The following is a 14,677-nucleotide window of genomic DNA, read 5'->3' on the forward strand; positions in this document are numbered from 1 at the left end:
TGTTTTTTTGTCCTAAGCTAGGTCTTATGCATATTGAATTTAACCATAAGTAAAACTTGATGGTAATATACCATAATACATAGAACTAATCACTTTTCAGATGAAGTCATTTGAATTCCAACTAATGGGGCCTCGCTAAAAGGAAGGTTATGCAATTTTTACCCCTTCTGACCCAGACGTCCACCGGAATAAAACTGTCCTCGTGGCTCCAATTTTTGAGGCTCCCAGCATAATTGAAACTACAACTAATGAGGAAGTGAACCTTAAAATTTCATTGAAAAATATTTATGTTTGAGTGTTTGCCAGCGGTTTGAAATTTTGTTGTAAGCCCCGTAGCCTACGGGTTAAATTTCAATAAATCTATAGTACCATTTTGATTAAAAGATGTAAAATAGGTACTGAATAAACCTAAAAAAATGCTCTTCTCTTTTATTACGGTTCAGGAAGTTCTTTTGGTAGCTTTTCCGTTTCATTTGTTTAACATCATTAGCTTCTTCTTCTTCTTGGCATTACGTCCCCATTGCCACGGAGCCCTCTCTAAAATATAAACGCTCATTTTTGAGTAGCGCCCATGCCGCACAGGGACTGTGTTGGAAACACAATTTTTTTTAAATTGCTCGTACGCTCACATTTTTGCAAAATATCAATATTTTTCGGTATTTGAAGGTGAACCTAGTGAGGTTGCCATGTCAAAATTATTGCAAAATACATGCTCATGTGAGCGTACGAGCAATTTTAAAAAAAATGTGTGTTTCCAACACAGTCATGTGCGGCATGGATGTTTACTAAAAATGTGCAGGCCGAACACATTTTTGAGCGTAGCTGTTTTTGCGTGCCTGCTGCCTAGCTTTGTGTTCTACGAGCACTTCCACAGTTATTATATGCGTGCTTTCTTGGCCAATTCACTACTTTTTAAGCATAGTATATCATGTGGCAGACACCAGATACTTTGGATGACTATCCAACTGGTACCGTAATCCGGGGTAACATTGATCAGAATTTTCGTTCTTTCTTGAATAATTCTCTTGTTAAAGCAAACGTTACATGTTTTATATTTATAAAACAAGTACTGGGCCTCTAAGTATATGTTAAGCTACTCGAAAAAGTATTGTAAAACTTTAAAACTTGTTTAAATAGACTTTTTAATCTAATTTTTGATTTTGTTGATTTGGGGTAACATTGATCATGTCAGTGATCAATGTTCGTTTGTGTTGAAAATACCCTTACTTACTAAATTCGGGGACGCTGATTTCGAATATGTTGTCCAAATTCTTACAAGTTTTTTAAGTTATTCAAAGATTAAAATCCTCTAAACTGCGAATAACGCCTAAAGGTAGGCAATGGCTTAAGAAAATTAATTGCTTCTTTTAAAAAATCGTATATTTTATTGAAAAAAAAAACACTTTCATAGAAGTTTCATTTATTTAATTCAACTCCAGGATATCATATTGAAGTAATACAGTGATTTCGAACCTCATATTGTATCTAGTATTCATGCCAAGCATGAATGTTTGACAATGTATCTCATGGCGTCATGAAAAACAGTTTTGGAAAAATAGATTTATTTCAATATTTATGTAAATCAATTTTTATGAATTACATGTCATTTAATAGCTAGATAATAGCAGATTACGATATACCTTTCGATAGCAGAAACTGATTTAATGTAAAATGCATGTTTGAGCATTTCGTGAGGTCGGTCAAGCTGATCAATGATACCCCGTATTACGGTACTGAGGATTGATTTCTGGTGAAATGGTTTCGGTATACTGTCAGTATAATATCCAGGAGGTAGGTGCATTTAGTTATCTTTTTTTGCTTATCTTTTTTTTTTACAGATGATGGACTTGGTGGTCTAGTGACTGCAGAAGGTCCTGGCTTCAATGCCTGGCCCGTCCCTTTTCTCCTATTTTGTATCTTTCTATGTACTTTCTCCCTCATCTTTACATATTCATAGCCATCGCTAGAACCAGAAACGGGTTGAACAAATCCGTTTCTCTTCCTTCCAACTTCCAACTGCATATCATATACCGCCTACGAGTTATGCGGTCATGCGAACATTGCCGTACATTTTCAGAACAAGGGCCTGTCCATAAACTACGTAGACTCTAATGGGGGAGGCGGGGACTGGATAAAATCTTCCTATTTTACTTTGATGTTGAGATCTTTTCAAGCTAAACTTCTTTCGAAGCCTATTTCTATTCGCCTTGGTAATAATTCTTAGTGTAAAAATTCCTATCAGCTCTGGCATAATGTTTTTACGGTATTTTGAGCACCAACGATTCGGATTTATTCCATATTACTTAGAGTTCAAAATCGGAATTCGTAAGGAAGATAAGGAAGATAGGGCCCATATAGCCGAGGCGGTAAACGCACGGGTATTCAGCATGACCATGCTGAGGGTGACGGGTTCGATTCCCGGTCGGTCCAGGATCTTTTCGTAAAGGAAATTTCCTTGACTTCCTTGGGCATAGAGTATCTTCGTGCCTGCCACACGATATACGCATGCAAAATGGTCATTGGCAGAGGAAGCTCTCAGTTAATAACTGTGGAAGTGCTCATAGAACACTAAGCTGAGAAGCAGGCTTTGTCCCAGTGAGGACGTTACGCCAAGAAGAGGAGAGGAGAGGAGGATTTGAGCCTGTAGGGGGATTAGGAACATAATGGACACCCTAAGCAAATGAGTGTGTTTGGTCTGTATAACAGACAAAAACTTAACACATTATCAGTTGGCCTACAACTTTAACTTGTTTCCTACGTATTTCAATCATTCACAGCTGGTAGAATGGCATTATTGAGAAGAAATAATGAATTGAAAACCGTGTGTTTTTTTGGGCTGGCAGGAAAGGTACGGGGCGAAATGGACACCCATCGGGGCATAATGGACACCCCTGCATATTTTATGCTGTATCTTTTAGAATATCGACCAGTTAAGTGATTTGCCTACGGAGATCAATACCACAGATATAATACTCCATCTTAGACGAGTTTACATAACATCAAAGTTATTTAAATAAATTTTAGGCTAAACTAATCGGATTGATTTTTTTTAAGCTCTTTAAAACGCCTAACAGTATGCAATGCGCGTACATCCATTCATAATTGCCAGTGTTCATTTCGCCCCGAATCGACTATAACATTGAAAGTTTGGTAAGTTCTGGTCAAAAATATAATACTTCATCCATTGCTAAATCTGCGTATACATTTACATAAGCTAACAATTCACTTGTTTGTATGTTGGACACACTCAAACACTCGTAGTGCCTTATTTGTTGGTGCTTCGAAATTATAAGAAATCCACCATATGAAAAACATACTTCAATTTCAATGATATTTTGGTTATTTTGAAGGAATATAAATGGTACTTTTGAAAAATAGAACAATGACTTGTTCCTTTACACTTATGCATTAAACGTTTTACATAAAAGTCAACGGTTTCGGTAAAAACAGGGGTGTCCATTTCGCCCCGGGTGTCCATTATGCCCCTAATCCCCCTACTTGGTAATAATACTGATAAGTGAACACGATTTCAAATTATTCATCGTTGAACCTTACACAGGAGTCGGGTTTGTTTGAATAGTCCATTGTTGACAACTATTTGTCAAGGTCTGATTTAGGGCTTATTCTGAACATTAGGGCTTACATTTGAATTCAACACTAAACCTTCCATAGCAAGCGCATGATCTTGGATGAACTCCTGGAGGAACCGCTGAAGGAACTGTTGGATGAACTCATGGTGGATTCCCTGAAGGAACCTTATGAAATTCCTGCAGGAACTCCTGAAGGAATCCCTGGAAAAACTCCTGAAGAAATCCCTGAAGGAACTATTGGACGAATTCTTGGAGGAATCCCTAAAGGAACTCCTGGTGGAATCCCTGAAGGAACTTATGAAGGAATTAATGCAGAAGCTTTGAAGGAATCATTCAGGGATCAAGGAATCACTCCTGGATGAATTTGTTAAAGACCTCATGTTGAAATCCCTGAATGAACTTTTGGATGAATTCCTGGAGGAAACCCTGAAGGAGCACCTGAAGGAATCTCTGTAAAAACTCCTGAAGGAATCGCTGAAGGAACTCTGAGTTGGACGAACACTTGGAGGCAATGTTGCTGAACAGCGATGAAACAAGCGAAGGGCGATGAATATTTGATCGGCCATGGAAATAGGAACTATGAATGAACATGTTTTTCAGTGCTAGAGGTCTGGTCGTCAGCAACGAATAAATTTATAACCCGATCGGTGTATGTGGTTCACTCCTGAGCTACTGCGTCTTTGCTCGCTACTACTGAAAAAAAAAAAACTTTATTGTCCGAAGATGTGCTTGTTGTGTTGTGTTAGCATGTTCGCGAAGATCAGAAAAAATATTCGCCACGAGTAGCTGCGTCGTAGTATGCATAGCTTGTTTTGTTTTCTCCAGCGTTATCATTTCAAGCCGACCTTTACCAAACACCGTATCTAACAAAATCCACGAACGGAGAGAATCGAAGGGGAAGTTCGCTGTTCCCATAGCAACTCATGCATTGAGCTATTGAGCATTTTAGAAACGTGAAAAGTCAGGGTATTTTTTCACATATTGCTGTGTGCGTTCAAGTTGCAAACAGTGTCCAAATGCGCTTCAAACGCGGTAACACATGTTACCAAAGGCAACATAGCAACCATAGCCAATATCACCGCCTCCCTAGGATTCGAAAGCTTCCACTGACATCGGGTTACTTGTTAGAAAATCTTACCGCATTTGGTGCTCCCGCATTTGATATTTGCATTTTGAATGCACACAGCAATATCATCCCCAAAGATGGAGTGATACAAGTAGTTCTCACCGAAATTCAGCGTATCATGTGAAAATCCCTTTTTGTTTACATATGTTACATACGGTGTTTGGTCCAGTATGCCACGATGTCGAAGGTTTCTGACGTGATGCTGACCTTCTCGCGAGTTACCAGCTTTATCAAATCGATCAATAACGAGTCGTCCGAGGGTTGTACAGGATCCGATGACGATGAGGCTTCCTCAAACAGGTCAGCTAGATAGACTTCGACGAAATTGGATTGTAAAGAGGTGTTCTCCTTTTCGCTGCTCGGTCGCATTTGAATTCCGCTATGTCATCGAGTCGCTTGTCCAAATCTAGCAAATATTCTTGAAAAAAAAATTAAAATACTTTGGATTTCAAGCTTTTAGGAACATATTTCAGATTGTTGTTACAGTGATTAGAAAAATTACAACAAATTGGAGAAAATTAGGTTGATTTTGAAACTCCACGCATTTTGTATGGGATGGAAAATTGGCGAAAAACTTTTAATCTCATTTACTCGAAAGTGGGATTTTTGTCACATACACTTCTTTGCTTCTAACCCCCTAAGTTGTTTATTATTTTTTCGAAAATATTGTACAGTATGTGGGTTGTTCTAACCCAAGTAACCAAAAGTTCCACTCCCCATGACGAAATGCACTTTCAAGTTCCGCGAAGTTCAGATGAAGTTCCGAATGGAACTTTCTGACTGCTTAAGAGGCTATCAAAATGAGCCTTGCTGGAATTTCGCAAACAAGGGCAAGGCTAATTATAGCCTCTTAAGCAGCTTGAAAGCAGCTTAGCAGCAGGGCTTAGTCTTTTCGAACCGACAAAATTAAATCTGGGATCCAACAGGAAACTGGCCTTGAATATCTTCGTCGAATTGAGCTTTTTGATCTGATTCTGCATGGACTTGAGGAGCTTTCCGCCCAAAATGTTGACTTCCTTTATGCTGTTGAGCTTTGCTTGGCATACAAGCCAATCCGCATGAAACCGGGACAAAGGAACATGATTTTTCTACAACCGCAAGTTAAGTTCAAACATAGGCTCGAGGGCAGCACAAAACTTTTCAATAAACTGCCACTGGTGAGATAAATCTGAAAAATATAAAAAGAATGTATGAAATATTTAAGCGGATAAAAAGCGAATAAATCAACACTTACCAAGAGAATCGTTCATTTTTACCAAAATGGACAAAAACGGACTCTCTCGCAGATCAAGCAAATATTTCAGAACGATATACCACACGTTCCAACGAGTCTCATTGACTTTGGGTGGCAATGGATACTTGTGGATGTGGAATAGTTGCTGGAACTCCTTGTGCCGCATTTTGATGCACACCTTGTTTATTTTGGCCAAACGCAGTATAAACTTCAGCACGTCCCACACGGCTATAGTTGCGCCGTGTGAGCTGCACACCTTGTGCTTTCAATAAGGTCCATTTCAATAATTTCACTACTGCCGTCTACATTTTGATGTTTGTCATCCGCTTCCTCCAGATTGGCGTCGAATTCGTCTGCGATCATATCATCTCCATCACATATCCAGGATTGCTCATCATCATCGCCAAGATCATGATCGATATCCTCATTCGTACAGGTATTCAAGTAGGCCTCCATCATGGCCCCAACGGAAGGACCATGGTCATCGTCACTGGAATCGACTAGACGTTTTAAAAGTTGTACGGATACTACCATGTTGGCACCGTTGTCGGTGGGCAACCGTCAGAAGTTGGTGTAGTGAAACTCCAAACTCCTGAAATTCGCACTCCATAACATCTCTCAAATTCTCTTTTGTTTGTCGTTCGATCATCTCATGCAAAGCTGTAACAAGCAGAAGCAAAACCATCAACGTAAGTTAACATTATAGGAGAACTTACTGTAATATATTACCTAAATACTCTAATTTGACTTACCCAGATGCCGGACGACAATGCAATCACTTTCTAGTCTAGTCTAGTCTAGTTTACACATACACAGCCATTCATTGAAAGAATCCTGGAAAATGAAAGAATCGACTAATTCTACCATTTTTCTTGTCATTATTAATGTTTGCAGTACATCGGAAATGAATTACAAGCATTAAAGCGGCCAGGCCTACTGTGCAGCGTTATTATTTTTACAATAAAGCCAATAAGTGGGGACATCTCGTACCAACCACTCAGCTTTTGAGAAAACAAAATAAGTGAAAATCGATGGGGGTGACGATGCTAAGAAGGTTAATGTCACCCCTAGGTCCATCGCTTCCTGGGATGGAACACAGGTATTTGGTCCGTGTCCTGGCCCTTCTGCCTAGGCTTAAGGTGAAACTGGAAGCGTTTTCTCATTTTTTCGGTTTTTGATTTTTTATTAAATAACGAAGCAATATTTTCAAAATCGGTTTTCGTGCACATGTAGAGTATGGATCAAGGTATCTTCTGATTTTTTTTGAGGTGGAAAATGATTTCCATTTTTGCAGAAACCATTTTTATGTGAAATTTTGCTCAAAAATGGTTCCTGCAAAAACGAAAAACATTTTCCACTACAAAAAAAAATCAGAAGATACCTTGATCCATACTCTACATGTGCACGAAAACCGATTTTGAAAATATTGCTTCGTTACTTAATGAAAAATCAAAAACCAAAAGTGAGGAAATGCTTCCGGTTTCGCCTTAAGCGCCTTTACTCGCTCTCTGAAATGAATCAAACTGGGTGCGAGGGAAACGTTGCGTAATTAAAAATTAGTTTTCGAAGTTTATGAATGCCTCCTTAAGGGAACAAAGAAGATGTAGTTTGAAACGGGCTCACCGATTTATCTGGAAACTATTGTTGCTCGGTGTTAAGGGGGACGTCATTACAGCGTAGTCAGGCTTGCTCCTCGTTTCACCACCGTCGCGCACGCAGCCAGTCATCATTGGAAAAATACGCCGCTTCATCACTCACTCGTGAATCGTCGCCGTGTTTTTGACCTCTAACGAACTCTACAGCAAGAAGCGGAAAGGGGAGGCAATTCACGAGAGACGCGCCTCACAACAAATGAAAACATTCGACGGAAAACTAAGCCCTACGAAGAATCGATGAAACTGCTACCACCCACCGCCACCGATCACTCCCGCACACCCGCACTTTTTCCTTGTAAATTTCACTTGGTTTCGCTGCGGTGACACTTATTTTTCTATACTTTTCGGTTGGTTCACACACCCAGTTTTTGCTATTTCACTTTTTACGTTTGCCATCCGTGGCAAACACTTATGTCGTTTTCGGATTTGAACCTGGGTTAAAGTTGACCCTGACTCGCAATAAACGAACGAAAACGGATCCAGATCCGACCCGAGTCGAGTCAACTTTTAAACATTGTGAAAATGAGTCAATCTGTCAGTTGCGCATTATCTTTAAATTACTCTTTTCTGCACACAATTGAATGCTGGAATTCTATTTGATAAGTGCATTAAATAATGCAAATACCATCAATGAACTTTTTCAACCTTCTATTTGCTCAAAGAGATAGCAATTTTGATTTTTTCGTTTTGTTTTGTTGGTTTGTTTACATTCATTTTAACAGACCGACCCACTCGGGTTGGATCGGAAAAAATCGGCAGAGCGAACCTCGCTCTGTTTGGGTCGGATCTGGGGCGGATCCAGATCCGACTCGATTGAATAACCGAACGTTTTGACAACAGTTAGGGCGGATCGAGGGCGAAACTAGGTTCGCTCTAGGAATAAACGAAAACGACATTAATCCGGGTGGCGTAGTACAAGCAAAATCACCATCGAATCCGCGGAAACGAGGAACACGAAAATAAACGCGACAAGCGAAAAAAGGCACGTCAGTTCGCGGCGAAGCCAACTTGGATCTACCCGGACGACAATAATGCAATCACTTTCATTCGAAAATTGCACGTTTAAGCTAAGTTTCCTGTTGCCAAGTAGAGCGCTCAAGTAAAATTTCACCTTTTTCCGTAAGTAGTTTTGACATTGTTTAACTGACAGCATTTTAACGAATCTATGCTGTAAGAAGGATGTGAAGAAAAGTTCACCAGGTTGTTTACGTTTTGGACTTAGAGGAATTTCGTTCGTTTCCTCAGGAAATGTTTTTGAAATTGAAATGTACTTTTTCGAGCGCGTGTGGGAAAAATAATTCAATTTATAACTTTTGGGTGGGCTTCTAAGGAAAATCAAGATAGTGAGATTCCAACGGAGTTGTGAAGCTTTCCAAGGAAAATAATGATTAGAGATATTACGCTGGGATTCTGGAGGAACTTTTAATGGTATTACAGCGGGAACTATGAATAGATGATAATTATAAATTCTGCAATTTAGGGGTTGGGACTACGGTGGAAGGAATCTACGAAGGAATTCCTGGAGGTATCTCCGAAGAAATTACTGCAGGAATCTTTGGAGAAATTCTTGGAAGAATCTCCGGAAAAATTCCCGGAGGAATCTCCGGAAGAATTCCCGGGGAAGCCCTGTAGGAATTATTGTAAAATTGCACGGGAATTTTAGAGGTAATTTTAGATGAATTCCTGGGAAACACCTGGAGGAATTTCTTGGAAACTCATTGGGAAATTCCCACAGAATTTCTGCAGGAATTCCCGGGGAACTTCTACAAGAATTCACGGGCAACTCAAAGATATACTCCCGGTGAACTCCTGAAGGAATTAACTGAGAACTTCTGAGGCATTCCCGGGGAACGCCCGGAAGTTTTATCGGGAATTTCCTGGAGGAAGCACCTGAGAATTCTGGCTGATTTCCTGGGGAATCACTGGAGGAATTTCCGGAACACTCCTTGAGGAATTCCCGGGTAGCTCCTACGGGAATATCCGGGAAACTCCGGGGGAATTCCTGATAATCTCCTGAAGGAAGAACTTGATGAGAACTTCTGGATGAATTCCCTTGAAGTCCTGGGGCACATTCCAGAGGAATTATCGGGGAACTTCTGAAAGAAATCTTCTAGGAATTTTCGAGAACTGGGAAACCTCAAATTTCTTTCGATTGAGTAAGACAGATCAAGAGCAATGCTACAGATGCTCACATAATTCCCTTCTTCCAGGAAGCAAACATATTCACCGAACTGAAGTTGTTTTAAAATTATCCGCAGGAAATCCGTGCTCATTGTGTTTTGCCGCAGCGGCATACTTGCGGATTTTTTAAAGAACATACCGAAGTGCTTTCGCATTCCGTCGCCGGCCCCATTGTGTTTCCCGCTTCAAACTCATGTTGTTTCTTAAATTCTTTCATTGTCAAATATTTAACCCTGTGTACTACAGGCCAAAGGCCCCTGTGTACTAACAACTTAATGCACGCTGATGTCTTTGGTGGGAAAGAAGAAACAAAAAAGAAAGAGAAATGCCACTTTTACTTACGGAATAATACGTCGACATATTATTCCGTACGGAAAATTAACAACATGACTGACAGCATCGCATAACAGTGCCATCAGTTGGCAAATCTTTCTGGCTGCAAATTACTTATCAACTGCGAACGCTCAAGTAATTTTGATTGCAAAAGTTTTACGTGACCATTACTTGTCCTATCTTCTTACACAGTAGGGTAAAACATATAATTTGGACATGTATGTAATTTGGACAGGCACGGCGTTATATGTCTTGTTCCGGAGAGCGTATAAAAGTAGATACTTCTCAATATCGATTATTGGATCAAGTAGACCCTATTTTGATGACTTACGGTGAAAATACGTTTAACATTTAAGAATTTACTTCAAAATTATCGAAAATGTAAATTATTTCACTAAAACCCCTCAAATGCACAGGTATGCAAGACGACATACACTTCGCAGTGACATACAATATTCGCCTCAAAATCGTTGATTTAATAATTGTAAGAAATTTAAAAGCCTTATTGCAATGAAAAATGTTCAATAAAGAAACATTAGGCAGCCAATCTCTTAACATTCATCTAGAACGCTTAAAATAGATGGTGTCCAAAATACATTACAAGTTTTATACTGTAAATATATTTTGGTCATCTGACGAACTACATGGGGATGCTGTGCGATTGCATACTTGAAGGCGTATTCTGTGGGTCTGGCGATATTTTCTCTATTTTAACTAAAATTGTAATAGTTATCAAAATAGATGCCTGTTAAGCGGAGAAATTTGATTATTCGTAAGAAAATATTTGTTAATTCATGCTACTTCCATGATTTAGCAATATTTATGGCTAAACATTGAGAAAATTGCCCTGTCCAAATTATATATACCTGAGGGTTCTTCTTCTTCTTCTTCTTGGCGTAACGTCCTCACTGGGACAAAGCCTGCTTCTCAGCTTAGTGTTCTATGAGCACTTCCACAGTTATTAACTGAGAGCTTCCTCTGCCAATGACCATTTTGCATGTGTATATCGTGTGGCAGGCACGAAGATACTCTATGCCCAAGGAAGTCAAGGGAATTTCCTTTACGAAAAGATCCTGGACCGACCGGGAATCGAACCCGTCACCCTCAGCATGGTCATGCTGAATACCCGTGCGTTTACCGCCTCGGCTATATGGGCCCTGAGGGTGTCCAAAACATATATTCGGTGTCCAAAAAGCAATTCTAACAGGCGATTGAAAATTGTGATTTTCTCAGCTTAAAATGCTTTCGTTAAGGTTTTTGTCACCAGGAACGCAAAGTACAGTCATTTTATAAGCGTATTAGTAACTTTGCGAAATAATTAATTACTTTCTAAGGAATCTAGGGGATGATTTTTCCAACGTTGTCTTCAGCCTGTCCAAAATACATGAATTACCCTACACACCTAGAAAATATCATGTAATTTTAAGTGTCCTGAACCTGACATATACGAGCATCTTCAAAAACACAAATTTAGAGGTTATAACATGTAAATTTACGTCTTTCAAGACACCCCAAAATAAAACTTAATTTTTCTTAGCGTCTAGCAATCGCTAAAACCGATTTGACAGATAAAACATAGAAAAGTAAAATATGGTCATGTATGGGATTCGAACACCGGATCCGCTGATCGTGAGCCACCTCTCTTACCTCTCGACTATTTCACCAAGTTAGAGGGTGGCTGATTAACGGAATACTGAATCTACGTTTCCGGTGAAACGAATTTGTTGACATCTAATGCAACCAACCAGCACTTACATGATGCGCGTAAAATTGAATCCGATTTGTGATTCAGTCTTGAAAACGTTTACATTTTTTGGTGATTCCGTTTCGTGGAAATTTCAGAATTTCTAAGTGTGTACTTACCAGGTGGAAACTAGCCATTATCCCAAAGAATGACCGACCCCGGCGGGATGCGGAGTCAATTTTTGCAAAGGGAATCGCGCCACTTGGGCGGTGGCTTCTACATTCGTCTGTACATGGTTTTTCCTCGAATTTCGTCAATCATTAAGGACAAGGTATTTGGAGTACATTGCTCAAAATTTTTAGAGCACCGTTTTTGAGAACCGTTGAACAGATTTGGATTCAAATGTATCACGCTGTTGACAACCACTGAACAATTAGCGTGATGCATTTTCATCCAAATCCGTTCAACGGTTCTAAAAAACGGTGCTCTAGAAATTTTGAGCTATGTACTCCAAATACCTTGTCCTTAATCGCTTTAGCACTTCAGTTGCGCGTTCAACTAACATGGATAGTTTTTCTCGGGACATTTCCAAAACAACTGCCTTCCACAGTGGACCCACCAACATGATCATATCTTCCCAATCTGGGAAGCGGAGCGGTAAACTGTGTGTTGTGGCCAGCTTCAGTGTCCCAAGGATTATCGTCGGGCGATCGGTTTCCACAACGATCCTCGCCTGTTTTGATTTTTTGGCAGACGGCTCCCCGGCCGCTTCACTGATTCCCAAGTTGGATGCCACGTTCCGGTGGTTACATAGGAAGTGGCGTTTGAAGTTGGCTGTAAGCAGATGAATAATATACCTACTGTTAACGTTCGATTGCAAATCAAATAACATGTTATCAACTTACATGGCATCAAAACTCTCTGGCTGTAGGTAATTACACCGGCATCCATCACTTCCATTGGCGATGCACTGGTAGGACAATGTTTGACCGGTCCTTAGACTCGTCGACAGCATTCAGAATAATCTGTTTGAGCGTTTTTTCTTCACAATTCTACGATTTTCCATATTTAAAACAGTTTAAAACGACCGAACATAAACAATTTGCGAATTAAGATTAGCCGCACCGCTGTTGTCAAACTTCACTCGGGTGAAAAACCGTGGAAAGAGAACGACAAAAACACCGCAATGAAGAGAATTAATGTACACAGCTTGGAAGAGTGGATGCCATGAACGAATGGAAGTCGCATGTGATGTGCAAAAGTGTTCAACTTACTTCATCGTTGCTGCTTCCATTTGGCTTGCTAGGATGTTCTTCGCGAAGCAAAAATGAAAAAATGAATGCTTGCGAATAATGAATCGCAAAAATGCAAAAATGAATTCTCGCGAGGAAGATTCAAGGCAACATTGCTAGGAGGAATCCCTGAAGGAACACCTGGAGGAATCCCTGAAGAATCTCTTGGATGAATTTCTGGAGGAAACTCTGTAGGAACACCTGGAGGAATCCCTGAAAGAAGTCCTGAAGAAATCCCTGGAGGAATCTCTAAAGGAACACCTGGAGGAATCCCTAAAGGAACTCATGAAGGAATCCCTGAAGGAAATCTTGGATGAATTCATGAAGTAGCTCTTGGAGAAATCTCTGAAGGAACTCCTGGATGAATCTGTTAAGGAACTCCTGTTGGAATCCGTGAATGAACTTTTGGATGAATTCCTGGAGGAAACCCTGAAGGAATCCCTGAAGTAACTCCCGGATGAGTCTCTTAAGGAACTCTTGGAGAATTTCCTGGTGGAACTCCTAGATACATTTTTGAAGGAACTCCTGTTGGAATCACTGAAGGAACTCGTTGAGGAATCTCTGAAGGAACTTCTAGAGGAATCCCCGAAGGAACTCTTGGTGGAATCCCAGAAGGAACACCTAGTGGAACTTGTAGTGGAATCCTTGAAACAATTCCTGAAGTTAACCCTGAAGGAACTCCAAGACAAATCCTCGAAGGAGCTCCTGGATGAGTTCCTGAAGAAACTCCCGGATAGGTCTCTTAAGGAATTCTTGGAGAATTCCCTGATGAAACTCCTAGATCAATTTTTGAAGGAACAGCTGGTGGAATCCCTGAAAGAACTCCTGAAGGAATCCCTGACGGAACTCTTGTATTAATTCTTGGATGAACTCTTGGAGGAATCCCTGAAGAAATACCTGGAGAAATCCCTGAAGGAACTCCTGGAGGAATCTCTGAAGCAACTCCTGAAGAATTCCCTGAAGGAACTGCAAGACAAACCCCTGAAGGAACTCTTGGAGGGATCCCTGAAGAAAGAGATTGCCAAAGGAATCCCTGGAGGATCCCCTTAAGCAAGATCTGAAGAAATACCCTGATCCACTCCCAGATAAATCTTTGGAGGAGTCTACAACCTATGGAACTCCCCGTTGGCTACAGCTGGTTTAAGGTGAAAGTCGAAGAAGAGGACATTTCCCAGCAGCTAAAGAAACTTAGCATATTCCTTGTTGGACTTTTGAAGGAATTTCTATAAACATCGCTAAAGTAATTCTTCGAGGTATTTCTGTTTCTGAACACATACGTAGAAAAATCCCTGGAAAAGAATCCCAGGACGAATCTTTGGAAGAGTTACCGGAGGAATCCCTGGAGGAACTTTTGGAGAAATTCCAGGTAGAGTTGTCGAAGGAAGGAATTCTCTAAGGAATCTATGGATGGAATGAATTCCCTTAACTCAAAGAAATTCACAAAGGAACTCCCGGAGGAATACCAGAAAGAATTTCTTAAGAAGTTGCCGGAGAACTTCTTGTATGAACATCCGAAGGAATACCTGATGATTTTTTCGTAGGAACTCACGGAAAAATTCCTGCAGGCGCACTCCAAGGTTCC

At 40.2% G+C, this 14,677-nt stretch overlaps 1 pseudogene; it reads right to left on the reverse strand.

Annotated features, from left to right (window-relative positions):
• Positions 1 to 4,574: 4,574 nt before the first annotated feature.
• LOC115264889 (uncharacterized) lies at positions 4,575 to 12,763 on the reverse strand (annotated as a pseudogene).
• Positions 12,764 to 14,677: the final 1,914 nt, after the last annotated feature.

This window comes from Aedes albopictus, chromosome 1 (assembly GCF_035046485.1).
Source record: "Aedes albopictus strain Foshan chromosome 1, AalbF5, whole genome shotgun sequence".
NCBI classification, from domain to species: Eukaryota; Metazoa; Arthropoda; class Insecta; order Diptera; family Culicidae; genus Aedes; species Aedes albopictus.